The sequence below is a fragment of the Phascolarctos cinereus genome, unplaced genomic scaffold (assembly GCF_003287225.1).
Source record: "Phascolarctos cinereus isolate Bilbo 61053 unplaced genomic scaffold, phaCin_HiC Scaffold_2;HRSCAF=192, whole genome shotgun sequence".
Lineage (NCBI taxonomy): Eukaryota > Metazoa > Chordata > Mammalia > Diprotodontia > Phascolarctidae > Phascolarctos > Phascolarctos cinereus.
In genome coordinates, this window is record NW_027555625.1 from 90,238,482 (window position 1) to 90,263,068 (window position 24,587).

The 24,587-nt window shown below is 37.0% G+C and overlaps 1 protein-coding gene and 1 pseudogene across 1 annotated transcript in view; one reads left to right on the plus strand and one right to left on the minus strand.

Moving 5' to 3' along the window:
* CAMKMT (calmodulin-lysine N-methyltransferase) overlaps nt 1-24,587 on the plus strand; it is a 501,359-nt gene that overhangs the window by 247,110 nt on the left and 229,662 nt on the right.
* On the minus strand, nt 4,255-4,997 carry LOC110218493 (NADH dehydrogenase [ubiquinone] flavoprotein 2, mitochondrial pseudogene; annotated as a pseudogene).

Here is a 24,587-nt window from a genome sequence, read left to right on the forward strand (position 1 = left end):
TGAAAACTAAAAATAAATAAATTTATTTTTAAAAAAATAATTTAAAAAAAAAGAGAATTGGAGAGTAATCCAGATTGGTTAGAACATAAACTACATGAAGAAGAATATGTGATAAGGCTGACAAGGTACATTGGAGCCAAACTGTCATAGGCCTTAAATGACAGAATCAGTAATTTAAATTTTATTCATTAGACAGGGTGAAGCCATGAAAGAATTTTTTATTAGAATGATATCATCATAATCAATCAATCAATCAATCAGTATTTATTAAGTATCTACTATGTGCCAGGCACTGTGCTCAGGATGTAAATGTAAAGAAAAAAACAATCCCTACTTACAAGGGGCTTATGTTCTTATGGGGGCGCCAAGTCCATGCATAAATATGAATAAATGTAAACATACACAAAGTAGTAAAATACAATGAAGTTTTTGAGAATGCACTTGCAGAGGTGGGAATCAAGAAAGGCTTCATGTAGAAGATAGGACTTGAGTTATGCCTTAAAGGAAGAGAGACTTTGTGAAGCAGAAGGAAGGGGAAAGTGTGTCTTGGCATATGGGATGGCGGTTGCAAGACACAGAGATGGGAAATAGAGTGTTGTATGTTAGGAACAAAAGGCCAGTTTGGTTGGAATAATATCTAATAAGCCTGGGCCAATTTGTGTAGGGCTTTAAAAGCTAAATTAGAGGAGTTTCTATTTTATCCTAAAGGCAATTGGAAGCTACTAGAGTTGATTGAATAGGACAGTCATCTGGTCAGATCTGCACTTAAAGAAAGTCACTTTGGCAGCTGTGTGTAAGATAGACTAGAGTGGGGAGTAGACATGAGTCAGGGATATCAGTTAGGAGGCTGTTTGAATAATCTAGGTGAAAAGGGGATGATGTGAACTAAGGTAGTAGCTATGTGAAGAAAGAAGGGATGAGAGGTGAGAGACCTTCTGGAGGTAGAAATAGTAAGGTTTGGGAACTGGTTGGATATGTGGGTCGAGAGAGAGTGAGCAGTCCAGGCCTATGCTGTGATGATGCATCTGAGAGACTAGAAGCATGGTGGTAGAGTCGATAGAAATGGGGAAGTTTGGAAGGTGGGAAGACTTTGGGGGAAAGATAACAAGGTTGGTTTTGGACATATTGAATTTGAGATATCTCTGAAATACTCAGTTTGAAATGCCCAATAAAGCAATTGGTGGCCTACTGAAGCTAGTGAGAGAGACTGAGGCTGGATATGTACAATTGTGAGTCTTCTGCATAAAGGTGATACTCAAAGCTGTGAAGTATGATTAGTTTATGGAGGGATTGTAGAGGGAAAAGAAGATTCCTAGGACAGCAACTTATGAAATAACCTAAGTTAGGAGTCCATGTTAGGAGGAATACCCAAGCACAAGTGTGCTAGGATGGCTTAGAGAAAGGATAGACTAGAGTAAATAAGACTCGTTAGGAAGATTTTATAATAGTTTACACAGGATGAGATGGGAAACCATGCTGGGGTAGTATCAGTAGAAGGGGGAGAAAAGGACTAAGTGCTAGAGTTGTTGCCGAGGTAGAAGCAGCAGAACTCATCAACTGATTGGATGTGGAGGAAGTCAAACATAGCTCTGAGACAATGGTTCTAGGATAGTTGAACAGATGCCATTGGCAAAAAAGAGATAAATTAGAGGGAGGACAGGTTCTGTATGGAAGAGAATGAGTTTTGGACATGTGGAGTTTGAGGTGATGGTGAGGCACATAAATAAATGAAGGTTAGTCTGTCATAACCTGTTCTTCATGGAACCATGCTGCCTTTTTGTGATAAATGCTTCATTATCTAGATGTTCATTAACCATCTCATTAATAATCCATTATAGCATTGTCCAAGGAGTTCATGTGAAGGTCACTGGCCTGTAGTTTTTCTCATTTCATTTTTTCATTCCATTCATACTTCTGCAAATCAGGACAATATGTGTTCTGCAATTCTATGGTATCTTTTCTCTTCCCCATTACCTTTGAAATAGCAGGAATAGTGGTTCACCAAACCTGTTTACCAATTCTTGCAACCCCCAAGGATGTAATCCATCTGGGCCAGGTGACTTGAATTCATCAAGGATGGCTAAGTGTTCTATCTCCTTATTTATCTTGGTCATCAACTTCCTATTAGTCATTTTTGTTGTTCTTTCTAGTTCCAAAGTCATTCTCCAAGGAAGAAGTAAAATAAGAACACAGAAGCTCTGTCTTCTCTCTGTTGTCAATTAAATCTTCCATCCATTTGGAGCAGCAGTTCTATCCCTTCTTTGATCTTCCTCCACCCACACCCCTCATCCCTCCATGTAGCTAAACCCCTTTGGCCTACTGGTTTTTTTAAGCTCTTCTTGCCAGTCTCAGGTCATTCTGAACTTAAGCATTTCTTACATAAGGCTTATAGAGTCACGGACATGCATGTCTATTCATCTTCTATTTCTTGCCCTTGCTTCCTTTTTCCATACTCAATTTTTTTTAAAATCTCCAATATGGTTGGTGAGTCCCTACACATCTACACCAGTCCCTTCAAACAACTCTTATTTTTCCTTTTCATTGGATTTGTGAGGTTTACCCATCCCTTCTCAGCTGACTTTGCCTATAGAATTTCATTCCACAGGATCCTCCCTCTTATTCCTTTGAACCCTTTGAAATCTGTTCTCTTAAGATCTAGGAGATATGTCTGATTATGCCCAAATTTCCTTTAGCACAATTTTTATGAGGGAGTGGTTGCTTTCCCCCAGTGGTTTCCGTCATTTCCACCCCAGCAACCAGATCATTCTGTTGGTGAGGATAAGATCCAATACAGAATTGTTCTTTATTGTTTTATTCTACTTTTTAAAGGATGAAATTTTTACCAAGGAAAGTCAGAAAGATGGGAAATTCATAGCCCAGATTTACTTTCTCTATGTAGCTATTCCCCTGAACAAGTAAAGTGCTACTTCGTGTCCTACTTCCATTTCTAGGAACAAACATAGATCTTGGGAGTATGTAAAACTCTCTGTGTGAATCCTGCTATGCTCTAGTTGCCATATAAAATAGTAAATTTCAGCTATTCTGCCAAAACCCAAAGGCTTCATGTTTGTTGAATGAAATGAATGATTCATCAAAATGAAAATATAACTTGAACTCAGCTTGTTTTTCTTAAATTTTTCATGTTTTACAGTCTCATTTTTTCTATAAAATATACAACTTGAATAAAAGTATATATAGTGAAATGTGGTGTATGCTTTTAAGACTATTCAGTTGGAGTGTTTACTTTTAAAGTAGTTTTAGCAGTCTACCTTTTGTGTGAACAAATACATCCAAAAATGAAATTCTAGACAAAAAACTGTGATTTAGACTTGCATGGCATGCTGAAGTCATCTTTTGTTAAGAAATATGTAGCGTCTTCAGCATATGGCAGACATTATTCAAGTGCCTGTAATTGACCAGTATAATACCATGCTTCTGACACTCTGCTGAATAGGTGACCCAGAAGGCTCCATGTATAGATAGCACACAACCTCCCCATTTTAGACTTCTTTTCTCTAGCAGGAATGGGTGTGACATGGGGCCAACTACCTATAACTGACTCTAAAAAAATACAGGTTGAGCTTTAACCCCAGGAGAGTACTTCATTGTATACAGTTTTCTCTGTTAAAAAGGGCATGGCTTATTTTTGTTCAGACTGTTATATGATTAGATTTTTTTTTTGAAAGTTAGAAATGCACTCCAAGAATTGCATTTCCCTTTTGTGGCTTACCACAAAAAGATAGATAGCGAGATGCTCAGCAATTTTATCCTTTCTTTTTCTATTACCCTTCATGTTATTGCTCCCACTGCTCCCACAGAGTGTCTTAAGAATAATTTTTTATGTTAACTCAATTGATTGTAATTATAAGAGCAATGGAATATCAAAATGCAATTAAAAAAAGAAATGTGATAAAACCATACTTAATAGGTGTCTTGAGCTACTTTTTCATGTCAAATGTGAACGATGTTGCTGAAATGGGGATATAGTTGGGAAAAAGAATGTTTGTACCTACAACTTATGTAATAATGTCTTGTTAGCCGTAGCACCCAAAAAGTTTTAAGAGGATATTTTATGGTTTTTGTATGGTACTTACAGCTATTAAGGCTATGTCACCATCAGGGTAAACACAAGCCAGAAGATACAACATTAAATGTTTGCATAGGTGGAGAGATTACTTTTAATTTATTTTAAATGTACTGAGACACATTTTCACAGGTTTCTTTAGGGTTTTTAGACAAATTCATATAAATTACTTAGAGGTCTGGTTGCACATCAAAACCAGGTCCTTTGGGTGGTTCAGTCAAAGATGTAAGACCACCAGCTGGCTCACAAGAGAAACATCCACTCCTTGGTCCAGGTTTTGGAACATTGCCAGCTTTCAGCTCATCAAGTATCTCTTCAATATCCTTAGGTGTCATATCTTCATAGTAATTATCATTTATTTGAACCATTGATGCATTTACACGGGCATCTAAACATTCCATTTCTATTTATGTGAAAAGTTGTCAGGTGTAGTTTCTCCAACCTTAATGCCAAGCTTTTCTGAACGGCCTGCAGTATGCTGTAAGAATCTTGAAACATATAAAGTGTAGTAGTGCAGACTTGAATATGATACCTTCTAAGTGGTTTTTGATCATACATTGTAAAAAAGTTGCTACTTCATATACTCTCATTGGAGGTACTTGTAAAACTTCAGTAACCTTGTTCATGGCAGAGATGGGCAACCATCCATTCTGCCTTTGGGCTAAGACCAGTACTGGTCGTGGCTGCTGCTTTATGTCCCTCTGGATAATTCTTTAAAATTGCTTCTATCCTCTTGTAGTTTTCTGGTGTGAAATCAAATGGAGTATCTGGGTTATTTTCAGGAGTACCTCTGCACAAATAAGGCTCCTCCAGCTCCACTTTGCACAGCTGTTTTGTGTAAGCATCTCATCTATCTCCCCCAGTGGGCAACGGGACTGGTAGCTCCTGCCTGGAGTGACAAAGAGAGGAACATGGCAGCTCAGATCCTTCCTTTAAGAATAATTTTGAAACCAAACAAAATTATAATTTTTTTTGGTTAGGCAATGGGGTTAAGTGACTTGCCCAGGGTCACACAGCTAGTAAGTGTTATGTGTCTGAGGCTGGATTTGAACTCAGGTCCTCCTGACTCCAGGGCCGGTGCTGTATCCACTGCGCCACCCAACTGCCCCCAAAATTACAATTTTGGGTGAAAAAATTTAAAGCTTCTTAAATATAAGTCATACTAAGTACAAAGAAAAGGCTTTTCATTTTAAAGCAGATTGGTGATTTTTAAAAGTTTTTTTAAAGTTTTAAAATATATGTAAATCATACCAATTAAAAAGAAAACCTTTCATTTTAAAGCAGATTGATGATTTTTGTCATGTGGTTTGTTTATTGTTTTAGTTTTTGAATTGTTGGTAGATGCCAGGATGGCTTGTGATTTCTAATAAACAAGATAAGAACATGAAGCTTATGAGAGAGATTCCAAAGGAAGGTTTTAGGAGTTTTATCATGTGACCATTCATTCATTGAGGAAACATCTTTAAATGGCTGCTGTGGTAAGAGCTCTGTGCTAGGAGCTAGAGATGTAAGGGGAAATCAAATGTGATCCCTGGCATCATGAACCTTATGATCCAATATGGAAGATAACAAAGACATGCAGGCAAACAACTATGGAACATTTTAAGTACATGAGAAAGGTACAAATAAAGTACAATAATGTGTTCCTAGAAAAAAGAGTTTGGGAGATCAAGGAAGGTGCTTTGGAAGAAGTAGCATGCGAGCTAGGTTTTTATGATTTCAACCTGAAGCAGTGGGGAAGGAGAGTCCATTCCAGGTACAGTCTATGTAGCTTGAGCAAAGGCCCAGCGGTGGCAATGCATAGGACTTTTTATGAAATGTTGACAGTTTAGTTTGGCTGTGGCCTAGAATATGACAGGATATAATATAAGATTAGTCTGTAAAGATAGGTTGAAGGAGTTTTGTAAGGCCACTATTGACAAAGTAAGAGATTTGGATTTTATTTAGTGGGGAGTATTTGAACAGTGGAATAACAATCAGAACTCTTAGAAAGTTACTTTGCCAGTCACGTAAAGAATGAATTGGAGTAGAGAGAGATTTTGTTCCTAAAATCAATTTTCTAGGAAGCTGGCTCAGATAACTTGTGCCACCTTTTTGCTCACTAAGTATTATGTATTGCAGTGGTACCACCATTACAAAGAGAAAGGCCAGTTTGAAAACTATAGTGGTTACAAGTAAATAAGTTTCAGCAAGAAGTTAGAAAATGAAAAGGATATTTTTTCATATCCTTTGTGATGACAGCATGTTCCAAAATGGTCATTATTTCCCTTGTATTTCTTGGATGTTTGCCTTACCTCATTCAATAAAGAGATATTTTCTTTTGGCATTTTACCTTTCCTCTTCTCACTGATATATGGCTAATTAATAATTGTATGGAAAGTGGTCCCAGGTCTTATGCCTTAGAAATATCCAAAGGCCATGGTAACAATGACTATTACTGGTTTGTCCTTCTGGCATGTATTTACTCCTAACCATAGCTCTCTGTGAAGGTTGTTGGGAATTTTGAGGTTTTCCTAACCAAAACCAAAACAAAGATGCTTCAATTTGGCACCTTGGCAGCAAACAGATAACTTTGAGTATAAATGTTTTATAGTCTTGCAAAATGAACACATTTAGGAAGTCCAGCCCTATTCACTACTTATGTTAGTGATGTGTTACAATCAAGTAAGAATTTCTTTTGTTGCTATGGCTGTTGGCAAATTATTCAAACTCTTTGAGTACTGATTATGCCGTTTGTGAAATTGGAACAGCACTTTTACTACCTACTTCCTGGAGTTGCTGGGGCATGGAGAAAAAAATATTATGTATATGGAGAAGGTAACACATCTTGAGGAATACCTTTCCACTGTCAAGGTCATTCTAGAGAATTAAATATTCTTTTAAAAATCAGTAGAAAAGGGGCACCTAGGTGGTGCAGTGGATAGAGCACCTGCCCTGAATTCAGGAGGACCTGAGTTCAAATCTGGCCTCAAAAACATAACACTCACTAGCTGTGTGACTCTGGGCAAGTCACTTAACCCCAAATGCCTCACCAAAAAAGCAAAAAAAAAAAAATCAGTAGAAAAGCTTCAGTATAAAAACAAAGAAGAAAAGTATTTTGAAGGAGTAGAGAAGAATCCTAACCTATACCAGGAGCCTGAAGTAGAAGAATGTTATACAGAGGAGATATTGTTGCATTGTATAAATTGTTCTCCTGGTTCTGCTCACTTCATTCTGTATCAGTTCATCATTTTTTAAAAAAAATTATTTATTTTTAAAAATTAATTTATTTTGATTTATCAACAATTACTTCCATAGGCTTTTGAGTTTTAAATTTTTCTCCTCCTCCCTCTCCATCTCCCTCCCCAGGATGGCACACAATCTGATATAGGCTATACATGTTCATACCTATTAAACATATTTTCACATTAGTGATGTTGTAAGCGAGAATTAGAACCAATAGGAGGAACCATCAGAAAGAGGAAACAAAACACAACAGAAGAAAAAAAATAGCAAATAGTATGCTTTGGTCTGCATTCAAACTCCATAGTTCTTTCTTTGGATGTGTATAGCATTTTCCATAATGAGGCCTTTGGAGATGTCTTAGATCCTTGTATTGCTGAGAAGAGTTAAGTCTATCAATATTAGTCATAGCACAACATGGCTGTTACTGTGTACAACATTCTCCTGGTTCTGCTCACTTCACTCACAGCATCAGACCATACAAATCTTTCCAGGTTTTTCTGAAGTCAGCCTGTTCATCATTTCTTATAACACAATAGTATTCCATTACATTCATATACCACAACTTGTTCAGCCATTCCCCAATTGATGGGCATCCTCTCAATTTCCAATTCTTTGCCACCACAAAAAGAGTTGCTATAAATATTTTTGTACATGTGGGTCCTTTTCCCATTTGTATGATCTTTCTGGAATATAGCCCTAGAAGTGCTATTGCTGGTCAAAGAGTAGGCACATTTTTATAGCCCTTTGGGCATAGTTCCAAATTGCTCTCCAAATGGTTGGATCATTTCACAACTCCACCAACAATGCATTAGTGTTCCAATTTTCCCGCATCTTCTCCATCAGTTCATCATTTTTTACAACACAATAGTATTCCATCACATTTATATACCACAACTAATTTATCTGCTCCTGAAACAGCAAATAGGAGATTTTTCCCAACATGAAAGCAAGGATAGTTCTTTTACTGAAAAGATATTAAAACCATCTTCCAGACTTTACTGGCCCAGAGGACTTAAGTCTCTGGCCATTGATGTTGCTTCCTGTTCACCTGAATTCAAGCAGCACAGGGCACAAGGAGTTCTGGCTTCTCCCTGAAGCTTCTGACTCAGATGACCGATACCAGGACAAGGAAGCAGCTCTGGACTAAACCAAGCAGCAGTAGCAGCAGCTACCACAACAATGATAATACTAGCATTTATCATAATACAGTATAATTATTATTTTATAATTATTGTAGTAATGATTATTATTTTATAATAACATATAACTTAAATGCATAATTTATAATAATAGCCAGCACGTAATGCTTTAAGTGTTACAAAGCACTTTTATATATGTTAATTCATTTGATCTTCACAACCCTGTAATGTAAATTCTATGATTTCCATTTTGCAGATGAAGAAACTGAGCAGTATTGTATCCTCATTGAATATGGCTGCTATGGCTAAGGAAACCTCTTTTTTATTCATTGTTAAATGGATTACAGATACCTCATTTCATTTCAATCTGAAGTACTAGATTGGCTGCCATCAGTCTCCATTAACTGCAGCTGGGCAGCTAAGTGGCTTAGTGCATACAGTGTTACACTTGGAGTTGCACTGAGTTCAGATCTTGCCTGGAACATTTAGCGCTGTGACCCTGGGCTTGTCATTTAATGTCTCTCAGCCTCAGTTTCCTCCTATATAAAATGGGAATAATAACAATAGCTACCTCCCAGGGCTGTTGTGAGAATAACATGTAAATAACATGTCATTGAACATGTAATAAATAACAAATGAAATAATATGTAAAGTGATTTTTATACTTTAAACTGTTATATAAATGCTAGCCAGCATTATTATTATTATTATTGCTACCACTATTACTACACCATGTCTTGTATACAAAAGCACAAAGTGTGGATAACAAGTAAGATCAATCCTCATACAAGAAAGTAAATTTGACCAAATATATATCATTGAGACTTTGTGGAGGTGAAATTATATATGTCTGTATGCATATGTATATATGTATGTGTGTATATATATCTGAAATATAACTTTGGGTGAATAGAACTTATTTACATGAAATAGGACTGGTAAGGGGGGGGTTATCATTGTCTACTTAGAAAGTATAGGAACCAGTGTGGGGATGAAGTATTTGGGTCAAAATCTACAGAAGCAATTCAATTCAACAAGCTTTTATTATGGATTCTGTATGTGCCAGGCTCTGTGCTAGATTCTGAGAATACAAAGATCATGTGTTGAATTGAAATAATAGGAATGGTCCAGGTGCCACTGTCTACTGAGTGTAAAGAGCATTGTACTTAGTAGTCAAAATACCTGGCTTCTCTTTCAGGTTGCTGTAGGCAAGAGGGTTTCCTCAACTGTAAAAAGAGAGTTAGACTCAGTGATTTCTATAATCACTTAATTCCCTAAAATTCTAAGATTCTAATATTTCTTCTGTCGTGCACCTCAGTGCTCTTGGGCAGCCCACAGAGTTGCAAAAGGAGACATGGGCCCTCCTCACAAACAGTTGAAAGCCTAGTTGGGAGGTACTCTCCATGTGTGCAAAACAATTAAGGAATAGAAGAAAATATATAATAGGTGTCAGACAGCATGGTGCTAACTATGAGTATGGTGAAGGGAGAGAGAAGGATAGTAGTAGTATGGTGTTTTTCTTGAGTTTTCACTTACTATATAGTACTTTGGACAAGTCATTTGATTTTGTTCTTCCTTAGTTTCTATGTGTGAATATTAACACTTTTCTACAGGAAATGCTTATGAAGTACATCTAGATAAAAGGTTCTGAATAGTTAAAAGGAAAGAATGTTTGTTGTGTTGAATTGATTGTTTTTATTTTTCTCTATTGTGTATTTCTTAACCAATGGTCATTTGCTCATTGTCAGTGGGGTGTCCCTTTATCTGTTGGGAATAAGAGGAAGTCACTTTGCATTGTTTTCTAGAGATTTCCATTCAATTTTCCTTTTTTTTTTTTTAAGATGAGCAAAGTTACAAGTTCTGAAAATAGATTAGCCATTGCTCTTTCCTCTATATTGATTTAGATTGCATGCTGCCGTGTCAATCATCCTGAGACATCTACTTAAGACTCCTGTTAGCAGGGCTCTTGCGGACATTAAAGAAAAACTTGTATAGCGTGTTTCCCCTTGGGGTGATCATCTGCAGTTCTATTGTCAGTCAGTTTCTTTAGGAGCTCTTTGGCACTGTCACAGAAGAATCTGTGCATGCTAAGTTTAGTCCTTAGGATAGGCCAATTAACATACATCAGGTTGAAGGTGGGCCTTTATTCCCTGTAGTGCTCTGAGAAGATGTGTCCTAAAGGCAGAAAGGAAGTCTCAAATATGAAGTTCAGAGAGACTAATGATTAATACTCAGGCACTGCATCAGATGCTTCTTAAAAACCCAGAGCTGCTAAAGTCAACCAACTTTATGATTAAGCACACAATGAAGTGATGGTATCATTCTAATTAGATCTCACTACAAATAGAATCTTAGAATTCTGAAAGCACAGAGATCATCAAATCGTACCTCTTCCCCATGGAAAGAGTCCTTTGACATCATTACTGATAGAAATACACAACAGAGAAAAATAAAAAACAATCAATGCAATTCAATACAACAAACATTCTTTCCTTTTAACTGTTCAGAACCTTTTTTTCTAGGTGTACTTCTCTAGCAGTTCCTGGAGAAAAGTGTTACTACTCACACACAGGTGATAGACGGTTCATTGTCATTCTTCTACCTGGAAATGTCAGTTCAGTGGAAGTTCATGGTCTTTTTTTAAAAATAAATTTTTTTTAAATTAAGTACAACTCTACTTTTTCTCACTTTTACACCCATTCCCCACCTAAGAAAGAAAAACAAAATCTCTGTTATAGACATAGAGTCAAGTAAAGTAAATTTCTTCATTGGTTTGGTCCACCCACCCCTCAAAAAAATTCTCATTGTGTACTCTGATTCCTTCACCTCTCTATCAAGAAGAGGTGGCAGCAGGCTTTATCATGAGTCCTCTGACTGGTCATTACCAGGTTTCCTAAGTCTTTCATAGTTTGTGTTTACACTATTGTTGCATTGCATAAATTCTTCACCTGGTTCTGCTCACTTCATTCTGTATCAGTTCATCATTTTTTATAGCACAATAATATTCTGTCATTTTTATATGCCACAACTAATTTATCTACTCCTTAATTGATGGGTATCTCCTCTGTTTTCAATTCTGTACCACCGTAAAAAGAGCTGCTACAAATATTTTTTGCATATATTTAGAATTTGTTTTGCTTAAGACTAATCCTCCCTTAACACTCCATCATATTGCTCCTCTCATATCCCCTTCCTCTCCTGTTTAGTTAAATGTATTTGTTTATTTTAATTTTTTCTAATTACATAAACTTTTTTTGGTTCTAGGATATCAGGGCTGTTTTCCTTGATAATTTCTTGAAATATGATGTCTAAACTCTTCTTTTTGTCTTGGCTTTCAGTTAGTGTAATAATTCTTGAATGATCTGATCTTAGTCTATTTTCCAGGTCAGTTGTTTTTCAAGTGAGATGTTTCACACTCTCTTTTTTTTTTCATCCTTTTGACTTTATTTCATTGTTTCTTGATGTCTCTAACTTCCACTTTTCCAATTCTAATTTTTAAGGAATTATTCTCTTCAGTGGGCTTTTGATCCTTCTTTTTTTTTCTTTTTTTTCATTTGGGCAGCTATGTGCCACAGTGGTTGGAGTGCTGGACCTGGAGTCAGTAAGTCTCATTTTCATGAGTTCAAATCTGGCCTCAGATACTTACTGGCTATGTGACCCTGGGCAAGTCACTTAACCCTGTTTGCCTCAGTTCCTCATCTATAAAGTGAGCTGGAGAAGGAAATTGCAAACCACACCAGTATCTCTGCCAAGGAAACCCCAAATGGGGTCACAAAGAGTTGTACATGAATGAGCAACAACTTTTTAAAGAGTTCTTCTATTCAGTGAATTTTTGTGCCTCTTTTATCTTTTGGCCTGTTCTATTTTTTAAGGTGTTATTTTCTTCAGTATTTTTGTGCTTTCTTTACCAAACTATTAACTCTTCTCCCTGCCCCCTCTCCCCATGATTTTCTTGCATCGTTGTCATTTTCGTTACCTCACTTATTTGATTTTTAAAATCTTTTTTCAGCTAGAGCCTGAAACCGATTCAAATTTGGGGGGGAGGTAGGCAATGAGGTTAAGTGACTTGCCCAGCGTCACACAGCTAGTAAGTGTTATGTGTCTGAGGCCAGATTTGAACTCAGGTCCTCCTGACTCCAAGGCCAGAGCTCTATCTACTGCGCCATCTAGCTGCCCCCAATTCACATTTTTCTTTAAGGTTTTGCATATAACTACTTCGATTTCTTTTTCTTCTTCTGAGCTTGTGTTTTAATTTAATTGTTTTTGGTTTTGTTTTTGTTTTTTGCTTTTAGGCAATTGGGGTTAAGTGACTTGCCCAGGGTCACACAGCTAGTAAGTGTCAAATATTTGGTCTGAGGCCTATTTTGAACTCAGCTCTTCCTGACTTCAGGGCTGGTGCTCTATCCACTGTGCCACCTAGCTGTCCCCCTGAGCTTGTGTTTTGATCCTTATTGTTACCGTAGTCGTTTTCTATGATCAGGTTCTTTTGTTATTGTTGTTTGCTCATTTTTCCGGCTCATTTCTTGATTTTTAACTTTATGTTAAAGTTGAACTCTGCTCCCAGGGTGGAGGGGGCAGTGTCTCATGCTTCAGATTTTCCATGTTGCTGTTTTCACAGCAAGCTCGGGGCAGGTGTTTGCAAGTTCTCAGTTCGTTGAAGGTGTTGTGACCTAAGGAACAGTGTGGTCACTGCTCTTCTGGCCTGTGCTCTGGTCTGTGTGTGATCACAGTCACTCTTTTCTACCCTGGAACTTTGACTCAGGTCCCTGTTCCTGTTAGTGCTCTTCTTAGCCCAGGGATTGCAACCCAGAACAGTCTATGGGCAATGCAACAAAATTTTGCTCCCAGTATCAGCAATCCCTTGTAGTCTTCCTTTGACCAACTGTCCATTCCACTTACCATCTATGGGCGGAAAACCTTGAAAACTGTGCCCTGTTCAATTTCCCACAAGGCCTGCTGCTGGCTTGCTGAGCATAGCCTGTACTGGCATGGACAGTGCTGGACTGTGTGAGATTGATCTTTCCTGCTGACCTTATCTTGGTATGTGGTATGACATATTGATCTATGCCTAATTTCTGCCAAATTGTTTTCCAGTTTTCCCAGCAATTTTTGGCAAATAGTGAGTTCTTGACCCCAAAGCTTGTATCTATGTGCTATTTCAAACACTAGATTACTATGGTCTTTTACTACTGTGTATTGTGTATCTAATCTATTCTACTGATCCACCATTCTGTTTCTTAGCCAGTACCAGATTGTTTGATTTACTGCTTTGTAGTATAGTTTGAAATCTGATACTGCTATGCTGTCTTTCTTTACATTTTTTCTTCATTGATTCCCTTGATATTCTTGACCTTTTGTTTTTCCAGATGGAGTTTGTTATTATTTTTCTAACTCTGTACAATAATTTTTTGGTAATTTGATTGGTATGACATTGACTAAGTAAATTAATTTAGGTAGAATTGTCAATTTTATTATATTGACTCAGCCTACCCGTGAGCAATTGATATTTTTCCGATTGTTTAGATCTGACTCTATTTTTGTGAAAAGTTGTAATTGTGTTCATATGTTTCCTGGGTTTGTCCTGGTAAGTAGACTCCCAAGTACTTTCTGTTATCTACAGTTATTTTTATGTGGACTTTCTCTTTCTATCTTTTGCTGCTGAACTTTGTTGGTAATATATAGAAATGCTGATGATTTATGTGGATTTATTTTATATCCTGCAGCATTGATCAAATTATTCATTGTTTCAGCTAGTTTTTATTTTTATGGTTTCCTAAGTTTACAATCATGTCATCTGCAAAGAATGATAATTTTGTTTTCTCATTGCCTATTCTTATTCATTCAATTTCTTTTTATTGTCTTTTTGCTATAGCTAGCATTTCTAGTGTAATATGGAGTAATAGCAATAATGGTCATCCTTGCCTCACTTCTAATCTACCTATAGTGTCTTTTTAGCAAAGGGTAGTTTCCCTGATTATCTCTTTTAATTGGGTCTATTTTTGCTTCTGCTTTGTTTGAGGTTTTTTTTTAACTTTAGCCAGTGTAATAGATTTTCTCTAGCCCCTTATTTTAATTCTATGTATGTCTTTCTGTCTTGAATGTGTTTCTTGTAAACAACATATTGTTGGATCCTAGTTTCTAATCCATTCTACTCTCTACTTCCATTTTATGTGTGAGTATATACCATTCACATTCACAGTTATGATTACTACTTCTACTTATCCTTTTTTTCTCATTTTCCTCTACCCCTCCTCAAAAGTCTGTTTTGCTTCTGACCACTGCCTCTTTTGACCCACTCTCCCTTTTATTATCTCCTCCTTTCTCTTATCCCCTTTCCTTTCTACTTCTTGGATAAGATAGATTTCTATACCCAAATGAGTATGTATATAACGTCTTCCCTCTTTGAATCAATTCCGATGCAAGTGAGGTTCAAGCCTGCAACACCCCTCCCATTTTCTCCTCCATTGTAAAAGATCTTCCTTAAATTCTTCTTTCGTATGAGAAAATTTTGCCTGTTCTTCCTTTCCCTTCTCTTTTCTCCCAATGCGTCCTTCATTTTCACCCCTTCATTTTTTTTTGAAATCTTCCCAGTGTAATCAGCTCACATCCTTGCCCTCATTCTATGTAGATTCCTAACTGCCCTAAGTTCTTAGGAATTACATCTATCATCTTTCCATATGGGAATTTAAACAACTTAACCTTATTAAGTGACTTATTATTTTTCTTTCATGTTTACCTTTTTATACTTCTCTTGATTCTTGTTTGAATGTCAAATTTTCTATTCAGCTCTTGTCTTTTCATCAAGAGTGCTTGAAAGACTTCCATTTCATTGTGCCCATTTTTCCCCCTGAAGAATTTTATACTCAGTTTTGCTGGGTAAGTTATTTTTGGTCATAATCTTAGCTCCTTTTTCTTCCAGAATATCATATTCCAAGCCCTCTTTCACTTTTAACTTGGAAGCTGCTAAAATTTTTTGGGATCCTGACTTTATTGCTACAATATTTGAATGGGTTTTTTTCTGGCTGATTGTAATATTTTTTTCCTCACCTGGAAGTGCTGAAATTTGGCTATACCATTCCTGGGAGTTGTCATTTTGGAATCTATTTAAGGAGGTGATTGGTAGATTATTTCAAATTCTATTTTACTCTCTGGTTCTAAGTTATCTGGGCAGTTTTATTTTATAATTTTTTGAAATACGATGTCTAAGTTCCTTCTTTGATCATAGCTTTCAGTTAATCCAGTAATTCTTAAATGATTTCTCCTCAATCTATTTTGTAGGTCACTTGTTTTTCCAATGAGATATTTCACATTTCCTCTTTTTTTTTTTGTTCATTCTTTTGCCCAGTTCTACTTTTTAAGGGAATTATTTTCTTCAGTGAGCTTTTGTACCTCTTTTTCCATTTGGCTTATTCTGCTTTTTAAGGAGTTCTTTTATTTAGTGAATTTTTGTGCTTCTTTTAATATTGTCCAATTTTATTTTCTAAGGTGTTGTTTTCTTCAGAATTTTTTGTGCCTCATTTATGTAGCTGTTAATTCTTTTCTTATAATTTTCTTGCATCACTGTCATTTCTTTCTCTAGTTTTTCCCCTACCACTCTTATCTCTTTAATTCTTCCAGAAATTTGTGTTGGACTTTTAGCCAGTTCATTTTTTGTTTGTTTGAGGCTTTACTTTTTTCTGTTTTCATGTTGTTGTCTTCTTCTGAGTTTGTCTTGATGTTCTCTGCCACCATTGTAGCTTTTATTTTCTGATTCTTTTTTATTGTTGTTTTTTCATTTTTCTTGATTATTTCTTGACTTTGAACTTTATGTTAGAGTTGAGCTCTGCTCACCTGGGGTTGTGGAGGCAGTGTTCTAAGCTGCAGGATTCTTCATGTTCTTGTTTTCAGATCTGGTTCTGGGACCCTATAAGTTTTCATTGCTTCCATGGTGCAATGATCTGGAAGAGGTGTGGTCACTGTTCTCCTGTTCTGAGCTCCCATACCCAGGAAAGGCCCCTCCTTCCCTATAGCCGCAAGCACTAGAGCTCTTTTTGGCCTTGGAACTGCAATCAGGGCCCCTGCTCCCTGCATTAATGTTCCTCTCTGCCCTGTGACCAATCTCCTGCTTCCTTGTACCCAGCTGCAAGTGCTTCTCTTCATCCTGGAACTGTGACCCAAAACTGCATATGGGTAGTAGTTTTTCCAAATAGTACCTGGTCCTGTGCCCAGCACCAGTTCCGTGTCCCCTGTAATCTCTTTCTGAGCCGTTGTCCAGTCCTTTTGCCATCACTAGGATGAGAGCTCTGAAAGCTGCATTGTGTTCTCCAAGAAGGCCCCATCCTGGTGTGACAGATTTCTCCTTCCTACCTCCTAAGTTATCTTGGGCCAGACTAATGTCTGACCAAGATCTTTTGTTCACAATGCTACTTCAGAATCCAATTTGACCCACTATTTTAAAGTTGTTTAGAGGGGAATGTTGGGAGAATTTGGCTGAATTTCTGCCTCTACTCTGCCATCTTGTCTCCACCCCTAGTTTATCTATTTAATGTTATTTTAAGTCTTGATTCTATTACTTGGTATGTTAACTATTCCACCATCAGCCAGGTAGTATAGGGGGTAGAAGACTGAGTCTGGAGTCAGGAGGACCTGAATTCAAATCTGGCTTCAGATACTTACTGTATAACCCTGGAATATTCACTTAACCTCATCTACCTCAGTTGCCTCATATGCAAGATGGGGATAATAATAGCTTCTGCCTTCCGGGGTTGTTAAATGAGATCATATTTTCATAAGTACTTAAAACAGTGCCTGGCACATAGTAAGTGCTTAATAAATTCTTTTTCCTTCCCTTCCTTCTCTTTACCTTCCCTAGCTTTATATATCTGTATTTTTGATACACTTTCTGTGTCATCTTCTAAGTCGAGCCAGAATATGGCCAAAAACAAAAGCCCATTTCATACTACTAGATACCTCCTTAAAAATTCACGTTAAACAAAGATCTTCAGGTATGGTAGTTATGCTAAGTATTATGAGGATCAAGTGAGATAGCCTATGTAAAGTGCATTGCAAACCTTACCATGCTATATAAATGTTATCAATTTTAATTATCATCATTCTTAATAAATATAAATCCAATGAATTGTATTACCTTCATATATTCCACATTGTTCTATCTTGTCTATCTTCTCTCGTGTTATACTTTGTTTAAAACCTTGCCAAGAACTAGGTTTTGTTTATGTAATTACCCTTATCTAGTAGCCTAATAATAATCCTGCCCAAGGAGGAAATATAGTTTATCATATCTTGTTCTGATTCCTTGTGATCACTTATATTTTCCAAGTAGTCACAAATCATCTATTGAATAATTGATTCTAGAATGCACCCTTAGAATAGATCATAAATTACTTATTGACATAAATATTTTATACCCATTCTTCTTTGGAATTCCTCCTTGGCTATATGTTATAGCCTGATTGCATTCACCATGCACCTCTCTTTTTCTCTGTGTAATACTCATTTTTAGTTATTCAAAGGAAGTGGAGTTCCAAATCTTGCTGGTGTACAAAATACTAGTAAAATGTTAGTATTGGAAAAGGAGGCCTTTTCTTTCATGTGTAAGTGTAGTTCTGTGAAAGAAGTTTGCAGTTTTCTACTAGCAATTCAGACCTATGTGATACATTTTTATGAGTTCTATAACTGTTTTTGAGAACCTTTAGTACAAAATCACTGCATGTAGCCTTGCCAGCTAAGATCTTGATATGCAAGAAGGGATATCTGTGCATACCCAATAATCTTCTGAGAAGGTAACTGAGGTCATCTTTTAGGATCCTCACTTAACCATCTGTGTTTCATCCTCTAGCTTACTCTTAGGCATGATGATAACTTGTGCTATGATGCCCATTGCCTTGTTCCATGAGTGTATTTGAGTTTAGAAGAGGAGAATTATTTCAGTGGCTTACAGTTCTTAGTTTTTAAAACTTAATTCCCACTCCTCAAAATGGAGTCATAATTATATAAATTTAGAACTGGTCTAAATGATTGCTGGCCATGGTGGTATATACTGATAGTTCCTGCTGCTAAAGAGACTGAGGCTGATGGATTTCTTGACTTTGGGAGTTCTGAGCTGCAGGGTTGTTGTTGTTGGGTTTTTTTTTCCAAAAAGCTGGGGTAATTTACTTTGTGTGTTGTACAGTTTTCATTTATGTTTTATTGAAATATAGCTCTGGAAAAACAGGCTTAAAAAAGTTCATTCTATTTCAAATAAAGCTACTTGACTATGCCTTTAAATCCAAATCATTCTGGCCAATAACAGGCCCCAGCCCAAGCCTCTGTGGCTCATTGTATAAGTTGTGATGGCATAGAATGAATGTAAATAGCAATTATTTTCTGTTGTGGCCAGAAATTTTGAGGGTCTCCTCCTCCCAGATTGATATTTTTGTGATGATAAATTGTGCTATCTTTTGTCTCAATTCTTACCTAGCCCTTAGTCCTTGAATAGGCATTGCCTCAGACAAACTGAGACCTGGGAAAGATCTTAATTTAGGAAGGGCAAGGTCACGCACTGCATCCTGGGCCATCGCCGATTATCTTGATTTTTGTCTTGCCACTGGACTTCAGTGACTCTGGAGGAGAGAGTGAGGCTGATGACTTTGTGCAGCTCTGTCTCATTCAGATCCAGATTTGACATCGCCCTTCTGATGTCATTGATCCTCTTCAGGAATGAAGGCCAAACAACTACAGCAACATCAGTAACAATAAAAATGTCATGACTCAGACCATCGAGCCTGCTTTTCTTACAATATATTTTTATTAATAAAGAAGATGAAGAAATCCCAGAAGTGAGACTAAAACTCTTCTTTTAAGAAAAGTAATTACTGCATTTCTTGCTGCCCAAGGTTGTATTTGAACATTGTCAATTGACCTTGTGAAAACTGGAATCAAGAAGATGCTAAAAGATTTCACCGTAGTCTCATTTTTAACTGGAAATGGTGGCTTGCCACAGGTACTGATATTTTAACACTTTTAAAAGAAAAACTAAAAAAGTAACAAACCAGAAAGACTTGAATCTATTGCTATTCTGACATTGATTCTGTTTCCACACACAGGGGGTGTGTGTGTGTGTGTGTGTGTGTGTGTGTGTGTGTGTGTGTGTGTTTTAAAAATTATTTATCCTTTGTCATGCGGCATTGTTTCATGATATAAAAAGATTTTTTTATGTGTGTGCTTGTACCTATAGTAAATTAGAAGGGTCTGAAAGGAGATTTATGGGCATGAATTATCTCTACCAGCTGTAGAAGATTTCATGTCAATTAATATTTGCAAAAAGCAAGTATGGTATAATGATCCACTCATAACTATTACAAGTCTGGCACATCTCCATACAGTGGTAGCCATCACCTAGGCTACTATACTACACGGGCATGAAACATAATAAATTGGGATCCCCTTGGACATAATGAACAGTAATATAATTTTGTAGTTATTCTCCTAGCATGATGAAGCAGTAAGCCAAATTGAGTTTCTAGATAAATTTTGACATATGGGTCTTATTCCTAAAGAAAAGGAGCTATTGTTGCCCTGGCCTTGTTCCAGAATTCTGCAGAAATCCACACGGTAGCTTATTGTTCATTATGAAAAGGTACCACAAGTATTTTTTTTTTATGAAAAAGAACAAATTGCTAAGTTCAATTAGTCCTTTGGGGAAGAATTTGGAATTTCTTTTCAGTCTGGCTGCTGGATCCTGCTTGTGCTATTGTTTGATTCACACTGGGGCAGTCTTAAGGGCCTGTGAACCACAAGGCCACCGTGGGGGCTCCTAGTTGATGGTGGAAAGATCAAGCAACCCTCCTCACCATAGCAGCGAAATATGATGTTAACATCGTTTAAAAAAATAGTAGCCATGGCAAATCATGGGCAGAAGTTGTAGAAGGATAGGAGCAAGTCTAGGGCTTTCTACTGTAAGCATAAGAACCCTGCTCACTATTCTGCTTTGCAGATAATGTAAGAATTCACAGGATGACAGGAGAGTTTTAATAAAAGATCAGGTGAAATAAAGTACATTTTAAAAACTCCATTGTTCACTACCTCTCATGCTTTAAAGAAAAATAACAGGATTAATGAAGGTGCGTGTTTAAGTATTTGGTTTTGGTATTCTAATCTTTCTTGGGGAGGCAACATGCCAGAGTCAGACAAGTGGGTGTAGCAGCAGGCAGAGGAGTTGAGAGTACCTTTCTGTGGTCAGGCTGAAAAAGAAGGAATCATGAGGAATCAATTAGTGTCCAGAGGCTGAGCTTCTTAGGGTTGCCAGTTGTGCAAGGTGGAGTTACATAACCATTACCAAGTCCTTGAGACCTCAAAATGCTTGGACAAATGCTGGTTCAGGCCTGAGTGCGCAGAATCCCAAAATGTCAGTGGAAAGAGACCCTAAAGATAATCTAGTTCCATTTCTTCATTTTATAGATAAATTTAGGTTAATAGAAGGGCTCACAAGAAGTAGGTGGCAGAGTGAGGACTGTCCAGTGCTTGGAATTCTTCACTGAAATGAAGTTCAACCGTTATCTTAGGCTTATATGACTTATACAGCATCATCTCTCCAGACTTCTGACTGCAGTAGGAATATGAGTGTATTACTACTCTAAACCAGAGTTAGTGGTCAAAGCCCATAGTAATGGTAGCAGCAGCAGTAATAGTGACAGTTTGGAGTGTTGTAGTTACCCTTGCCTGTGGATCTAGATAACATTGAAATTCTGGAAGTAAAGCAATGATGATTGAAATATGGGTCAACATCCTATTCCCAGAGTTCAGAAGATACCTTGGCATATCTTATAGGGGTTAGTGTGTGGATTAATGCATGATAGATGGGCCCCATACTAACTGTTGGCTCTAGGAGACCTTATCTTATGAATAAAAATTGTGGATTAATGTGATTTTTTAAAAAAAAATTCATGGAACAATTACATCTAGAGAAAATTTAGTGTGAAGATAATTGTTTAGCTGTGATATTTTACCCACTTCGAATCACGTGGTTTTGATTTTCAGAAGTTGTTAGCATAGTTTCTTGAAATGTTGTACATTACATATTGTAGCAAAATATTCTCAGAATTCCCATCCTTAGTTCCAGTTGCCTTCCTGAGTGCTTTGGTGCCTACTTCTGGCCACGTGTGACTTAGGGTTAAAGGACATGGACTTTGAGATGATGAACAGTCCTCATATTAGCTACGGAGTCAGAAGAGCCAGAAGAGTCAGTGGATGTCTTGTACAAAGGGGAGTGATGGGCCTCTCCACTTCTTTCTCTGGCTGCAAGTTGAGTAGGGTCTGTTTTATGTTGTTTCCTGGGAAGGGATGGGAAGAGTAATGGCAGTTTGCCATTATCTTCTCATCTCAGTCTCCATGCAGCCATAATCACATAGCATCAAAAGCAACTGTCCTGCTTGGGCAAGCCTGAGCCTGGGTTTGGGTTGCCTCTTTTGTCTTTGTTATTTCCTGATTTTAGGTAGATGTGTATCCTGAGATGGCTATATCCAGGGTCAGAGGCAATCTTGTGAATTTAAGAGATATAGACGCCTGGGGTATCATTGAGTTTAAGCTGGGCATATGACAGGGGCTTCATCAGAAAGGACAGCCATTGACAAAAGGATTGGCACAAGGCTGCATGTTTCACCAGGAGAATTGTATTTTTTGTACAGTGCGGATCCAAGGTGAAATATAAAATGCTTTATTACAGTACTGCCAATTGCTTTATATTCTGATGAGGTTTAATTATCAGCTTCCCAGGTTTAGTAACAGTAGTTAAGTTATTAAATGCTGTTCAGTTGATGCTTGTTTGAGAGTCTGTTATGTTTAGCATTTCTTTTCCGTGGAAGAATATATTACCTGCTCCATACCTAATTGATGATGTATATTGAATACCTTTCTTTACTCCCATTCTTATGGGGATACCCCACTGCTAGGTCTGTTTCCAAAGATGATGTAAGCTGTAGCATAGGATTTAAGGAAATCATTCTTGAGGTCAATTCGGTGGAGGTTTAATCAACTGAAGACTGAGAAAAGGAAGCCTGACCCTTGTCATTAGAGGCCAGGCTCCCCAGGACTAAGCATGACCCAAACCATGTACCTTGGTACAGAACAGGGAATGGTACAGTATCCCAGTCAAATTCTACATCTATGATGTGAATATTATGGGCTCCATACAGCATGGTTAGCAGTGGGCATTTTTAAAGATCAAGCCTACAGAATTTAGAATTGGCACGTGCCATATTGGCTGTTGAGTGGTTGGTTGTTGTTCTTTGTTCTGGAAGAGGACCAAAGTGACCTCACTGTGCAAGAGTCAAGTGTCATGATGTCTGACTGTGGCTGATCAGACCAATGTGAGCTTGGAATGTTCTGCCGAAGGTTGGGCACAAATAGCCCGTGTGAAAATTTGGGCTGGATTCTCTCAATTTGCGCATCCTCTGTTTCCTTTGAACTGTTTCAATTCTGCTTTGCTCATAGAGCACAGCACCTTTTCTTATGTGGGCACATAACGCGGAGGTCCTGTGCCAGGGTCTCCCATGTAACATAATTAATTCCAAAGTTCTTAAGAGCGACTATATATACATACATACATACATATATATATATATATATATATATATATATATATATTACACACATATATATATATATACATATATATACATATATATGTATATATGCATACATACATACATACATACAATATGTATGTAACATGTAATAATACTCATTTTAGAGAATAGAAAATGGAGACCTGGATAAGTTATGACTTGAACAAGTGATTTAAGCAAACTATATATAGCTAAGGTAATTAAAATATAATCATTTAAAAATTATCCCCACTCTGCCCCACTTTAATTTTATATAAAAGTCTTAATTTCAAAATTCTTAACCCAGTTAATTATATCATCAGTATTTGATGGGGGAGTAGGGGATGAAATGTAATCAATCTATCCCTTTATTCAGTATATAGACCAATGTATGTGATTTCATCAGTGTGAGTGCTTTCTTCACTGATCTATTCCATAGGTTCTCATTATCTTTTCTCCTTATTGATGCCATTCCATATATTCTCATACAAGATGAATTGGTGTCATAGAGATCTTCCTCTTGGTATTTTCTTATACATTGGATAGCAGTATGACACCTCAGATTATCTGTGGTTTGTAGATCATTGTGAGAATGATCTATACTCCTATGTTATCTTTGAAAACATAATAAGGGAACCGGCAACTTTTAACCATATTTAATCACATTATTTGCCCAGATCATTTATTTATAGTGGCATAAGTAACTGAGAGGCATAGAGTTTGAGAGTTCCTAATGTGTTTATTGTTTTATGATAATAGTTCTTTAAAAAGCATTTGACTCAGAATAAAACAGCTGCTTTAATAGCTCCAAAAAGGTTTCTGCCATGCAAATGTTAAAATTATATGATTCCTTGATATTTACAAGTGCAGTTTAGTTAAATGCTACAAATATTAAAAGAGGCATAAAATCAGAAGGACCTTTTATGCCAAAGGTGTTTACTACTGACTTGGGAAGTCCTCTGGTTGCTCTTGTTCGCAGATGACATTATCTTGTGCCTCTTTTTGAGGCCATAAATCCATCACACTATATCTCTCTGCCTGAAAGAATCCAAAGATGGTATTTCTATTTTTTTCCCAATTCATTCTCTCTTAAATCCATAATAGCTTTCTAAGATTCCTTTCCATGATACCTCTCTAAGATTTAATGATTCTGTAACTCTCCCTGCTGCTCTTCTATTTTTCTTTCCTTCATGATTTTCTCTTGAACCCCTTCCACTTTGTCCCTCATCTCTTCTTGTGGGTGATGATGCCAGTTGGGGGTACTTTATTACTGTTGTTAAAGGGTTAAAGGAGTTTATGATCCCACCATCTTCTTTTTCTTATTTAATTTTGGTCTGTTATCTTCAAATTCAGTAAAAATCTCCACGGCACCCAAAGAAAATCCCTTTTACTGCAACCATATCTTCTTCTTTTGCAAAAGAATACAAGAATGTTATATGAGTGTACCTGGGTGCAGTTTGGGTATCCTAATTGCTCAGCATTCCTTCAAGTAAATGATGATATAGATTTGGTGACTGAAACAATTGCCAGGTTTTATCTGTACTCATTTCTTTTTTC